We start from the raw sequence: 5,977 nt of genomic DNA, 5'->3' as shown, positions 1-5,977 counted from the left end.
CACATCCTGCACACCCGTATAACCTTGTAAGTATCTGTCCTCCGGTACAACATCAAGGTCGATTCCTCTTATTTGATCAACCATTCGCCGTGTCAAAAATGCAGAGGGGGATGCAAGGAGCACAAGGCCTGCACATCCAAGCAAGTGGTAACATGGACTTGCACATGAAACATCCCAAGCGCAAGCAGAGCTGCAGCGAGCCTGTACAACGAGCTAGCGTAAGTCCCTGCATTTCATTTAATTCGTATTGGCATTCGTGTATGATTTGTGTGCAGTGGCTGATCCATGAATTCAAGTTACCAGGGGTGAACATTTAACTTAAAAAATACGAAGGCACTTGCACTCCGGAAATCAACATAACCTGAGAAATGTGAAGCTACATGCACTTTGAAAACCAGCTAATGATCCAAAGTAGTTCAGATTATAAACACTAAATGATGCAAGCACCAAAAAACACAAAATGCAACATGGTGTACATGGACTACAAACATGGTCTGTACCTGCCTGAATTGTTCGTTCTCTGGCTGAAAATATCGAAGTGTAATTGCACGTATAACCAGTGCGCAAACTGCATATCAATATATCTATCCTGCACAAGTATGCCAATAGTTTCAAACAACATATTAGAAAAGTATTTATGCTATGTTGTCATGATACAGGGACTTTCTGGTAGATGGCCTCGACGTTTCCTCAAGCTATGAAAATGCACTATAATTTGCTTGTCATCAATGCCTGCAAATCTCTGTCTCTCTCAACATAGTAGATCATCATTGGACACTAAATCCTTCAATGAGCTTGCAAAATGCTTGCATTAGATCCCTCATTAGACACTATATGTTCATCACCAGGAGCATGTAAAATGTTTGCATCAAATCCTTCATTAGCAGTCTGTTCATTAGACACTTCAGGCTCAAGAACAACATGAGCTTGTATGTTTGCACCGGAAACTTGATTAGATACATCAGATTCAGTCAGTTCAGTATTGATTGGGGGAGTTATAAAATAAGTAGAAATTGGTTTCATTTTCTCATAGATTCCCTACATACAAGCAGTTTTACAACACCGACAGGTTTAACTATTGGCCAGAAATTGAAGAGTTGAATTAGATATAATCAGGGATGTGATGTACCTGCTCATTGCGCATGCTACTCTTGCAAGCTGCGACTGTCCGTTTGCGCAAGCTCGATGCCATGCCCATGCTGCCGCCGCTGCCTCCCACGCAGGCTACACCCAGGGTTGGATCTTCATCTTCTTGTCCTTCCGTTCGCTTGAAGCCCGGCGACCGCCCTCCAATGAGGGCGTGAGGAAGTGCTGTGTCAGTCTGTCCAGCGGCGGCTAGGTTAGGAGCGAACCAGACTGGAGGCTGGAGCGAATGATTTGGGATTTTTCCTGCTGTCGATCGATATGTTAGGCGCTCGTTTGGGCTGTGAGCCTGCTATAGGGCCTGCCTTGCACTTATGTTATTGGCCCATCCAAATTGAAAGATTTTTCTTCATTTTTTTACAGTGCCTGCTCGTGCGTTGGGACGAAAGCGTGGGACAACCTGGACGACTCAAACTAGGTGCACACTTTCCAGTCACCTGAGGCGGCCTCCCATACCATCCCCTATGGTGGCGTCGCCCCTTTTTGCGTGTATGATTGGATAGTGAAAAATATTCCAGTGGCACTTTTGATTTACCCACAGAATGGTTGAATTGCTTGTTTCTATGAACTGAGTTCGCCAATAATGTGAAGGATGCCAGACTTTTCATCCTATTGTAGAGTGCTTAGATCTCGATATGCCAAAAGTAATCGCATGAAATATACAGTAAAAGCTAGTGTGATGTGTTTGGCTACAACTAGTCTGACTACATGTCCTCATATAACATATCAAGGACGCACCATCTTACCAGGTTATCCATTCGACTTACCCATGCAGTGTGGGAAGAAAGAAGTATTGGGACTGCGTATCCAAGCAATTGATGCCATGGACTACTTTGTACAACCTTGTGAGCGAAAAAGAAGTTGCAGTGTGCCTGTACAAAGAACTAGCATAAGTTCAGTTACCTGCTTCTCGAAATTTTAGTTAGCCACTTATTGCAAAATTGTTCAATTATGTTGCTTGGCTTAATTTAGTTTGCTACTGATTACATAATGGCACAGCCTGTTAATCATATTGTAGACTGCGCCTATCTATGTGTTTGATACTTACTGTTAAGAATTACCTGTTTGCCTTAACTTAAATATCTACTTGTTTGTTTAACTACTTTGCTGCTGCAATAGCGGGTTACAATGATGTTAATAACTACTCCCTCCGTCCCATAATATAGGACGTTTTTTGACATAGCATAGTGTTAAAAAACGTCTTACATTATGGGACGGAGGGAGTACTTTTCAGCATCCAATTGAAACTCTTTAATTCCTTGTTTGTTTAACTGGTTTGCTGTTATAACTCCCAGTTGAGATGTTTTGCTAAATTCAACTTTTCTGAATCCGATCGGAACTTTAATGGCAAAACAGATTAGCCCAAGATCAAAGAGCGAGGTCCCCATGGATGTTGCATCATCCCACAGCAGTGGCACTGGCCCAATCATGCATTATGAATTGCCAACTACTGATGCTCTAGAGGCTAAACTAGTGGTAGAAAGAGATTCTGCTTCTGCACTTAGAGATGAAGTTGACATGTCGAGGAAGCAAACAGCACAATCACAAGCAGTACTCAAGACAACCATTAAATATTTGGTGGATTTCAAAACGAAGCAAGCTGAGACTGACCAGATTATTAAGGCCCTGAAGGAAAAAAGGAAATTAAATTCCTACTTGGTAAATCATAGGTGAAATGTTCTTTCCATAGTTGAATAACCTTTGTGTTGTCTGTTCATGTAATCAATCAAACCATTTGTTTTAGAGATCATGTAATATTTTTTTTGTTTTTTGGTTTGTAATTTTATTTGAGCACAAGTCCGTATTAATTGATAAGACTTGGAGACATTTCATTTGGATTGCTGTGCCAGACCTACAAATATGCCAATCGGGCTGAATGTGCATTAGCAATAGTAGTAGTATAGATGGACCATAAGTGGCACGCATCGGAAACGGACGAGATGCTGGCTAAAGAAAAGATGCTGTTGTAGCCAAAAAAAAGTACAGCGGCCTGGCTTATGTATGTTAGTTGATATTATTGATCCATATACTCTATAAGTGTTTATATGTCTGTTAGTTCTATACATTCTTGGTTGATTGACTCGGTATTTGAATCTTGATACATCGCTTGTGTACATATCTAAATGGGAGTACACATTATGCTGCGTGTGACATTTGAGTTGGACATGAAATGTTCCAAATATTCGAATTCACCTTAAACTGGATACTATTTTCTGAATTTGAGTATGGGCATTTGTAAACCATATTCATATATGACAGTGGAATACGTCTTTGTCGTCCTTTTGAAGATATATAAAAACACATAGAATGATTTTTAAAGATTCATATAGGAATGCAAAATGGATTCGAATTTAGTTGCCAGGGTAAACGTGGATGCTTATTGTCCCAAAATTCGAAAGAAGCTGCAAAATGTCCACTCCCACGTCGGATGCCCAAATCCAAGTGTTTGGGAGATGGAAATTACTGTCTACCCATTACACGGACAATCCATCGGCCCGATTTCCACTGCTCTAAATAGGGGTAGGTTAGTAACTTCAATTAGACGTGACACGACCACCTCTGAGCCCATTCCGACACGGTGGGTGTCAAACATGGGCGGCAAAACACATTTGATTCAAGCTCGTCCAAAAGACCTATGTTTCTCCCTCCATTCCCCATTCATACACGGTGGGTGGCAAAACAAACTCGACTCGGCCGAAATCGATGTAGTTAAATATTTTCAATAGGGGCAGGTTTGTAACTTCACTCAGACGTGACACAACCGCCCTACCTGTCAGCCCCGTTCATACACCGTGGGCGCCATCCATGGGCGCAAACCACCCTCTCCTCGCCCAAAATCGCTCTGGGCAAATATTGGCGAGATGCGAGATTACCGTCCCATCCCCAACCGACGAGACGTCCAAATTTTAAACGGGGGCTAAGTTCGTAACTTTCCCATATTTCAGACAGGCGCGTCCCAAAAACATGGTTCCCCGTACCACTCCCTCCATTTTTCCCATTCATACACCGTCCGCGCTAGAACACCCCATCCCCACACCAGCCTCCGTCCGCCACCCCATCCATCGCCGCCGTCCTCCACCACATCCATCGCCACTGTCCTCCACCATGCCGGAGCGCCTACCAAGACCGCGTCGTCCACTGCTAGAGATGGACGTTTCTCATCCACGGCGATGGACCAATAGCCTTGCATAGCGTCCTCTCGCTTCATCGGCGCTGTCGTCCTCTTTGCCGGGGCCGTTCACACGACCTTCTCTTCCACCTCAACGGGACTTATCCCCTGATGCACCCTTCTACCGTCGCAGATCTGCTTCAACGCCACCGACAGCCATCACACCCCCGATGCCTACACGGCGCCGCAAGAGAGGTGGTACTTCATATCTCCTCAACTTTTTGATCTCAACCAGAAAATAGATCTTAACTTGGTTGCTCTACTTTCTTTTCAGCTCTTAGAATTTAGTTCGTAGTTCGAAACAAACAATGGATGCTAAATATCATTTCTCCGGTTTGCAGCTTCAAATCTGCCATGGCACAACCATAATACGGTCTAATTGATCATGCTTAGGGTTTAATTGATCATGTTGGTTCCATGGCGGTTTCTTTAATAGAAATCATAGGGAAAACCCTCTTTTGCTAAAAAAATATGCTTAGAGTTTCCCCCTTTTATGATCACTATACGAGCAGAATACGTGCTTCGTGTTATAATAACACTGCTCCACGCATCAAGCTAAACAAGCTTAGATGTTCAAATACGAATCTGATATTATTAAAACAGAGTTGTTTAATTGGTCAGCTAAATGTTCCTAAATTAGTTTCAAAAATGCATGTTCGCCGCTCGGGTGTGTATCTCTGCAAGGTGCCCACGGTGGGCCGGCCCACCCTGGGATTTTGGGTCGTCCCAGGCCCTGATTCCCCTTTGTTCTGCTGCGCGCTTCCAATCTCTACTCGCCCCCAGCCGCCTGCCTCGCCGGCGACTTGTCGTCCCCGGACGGCATGACTCTAGGAGGAGACGCTGGACTAACAGGAGGCTAGGAGCCGCTCGCCCAACAGCGTCACCGCTGCCCGGGCGCGCCGCCGTGCCTACCTTCCCAGTCCTTTCAGGGCTCAGACGTGCATCACCCACCAAGCCAACCCGATTTATCCTGAGATACGTCCTCAACACTCAGTAGCCACTCCTCATCACCCATTTTCTAATTGATTCATTACTCATTAGGCAGGACTTTCATTAGGGTTTGTTGTGTTCTTAGTGCTACCTACACTTAATGGTTCAGATGCATTTCGGTAATCTTTAGTACCTCTAAAGTTCACAAGGTTTTCAAAATTCCGGCCCTCGGAACAGAAACTAGTCATTTTGGATTGTTGGTCGTAGTGACATTGACCCAGATTACTACTGCAAGCCAGGTTTGTTGACAATTTTACTTGTCTTTCTTACTCATTCGATATAATATCCAATTATTCACATTGATTAGTTGCAAACAATAAGTGCTAGACAAACTTCTTCATTCAGATTTTGGACGATCTCTTACTGCAGTTACAGTTCTGCATACTTGTCCTAATAAGCTCACAAGTAAATGATTGATTCACTACATCTATGCTTGCCTTGTCATATTTGTTGTCAATATTCTTTTAGGGTGGACCACCCTGTTTCTAAATACTGGAACCGTAGACCTGAGTGAATAGTATTTCTCTATGTGATCTCTTCCATCATGTGTGGGTAACGAACACTGCATTGTATAGAAAGCAAGTGTCATTTCCAGCTTTTACATAGGTTTCAATCTTTTACATGGAATACAATCTACCTACTTGCTTTGTGTCGCACTACCAACACTCCACCCTT

This window comes from Triticum dicoccoides, chromosome 4B, assembly GCF_002162155.2.
Source record: "Triticum dicoccoides isolate Atlit2015 ecotype Zavitan chromosome 4B, WEW_v2.0, whole genome shotgun sequence".
Taxonomy (NCBI): domain Eukaryota; kingdom Viridiplantae; phylum Streptophyta; class Magnoliopsida; order Poales; family Poaceae; genus Triticum; species Triticum dicoccoides.
Note: the sequence above shows the minus strand (reverse complement) of the source record.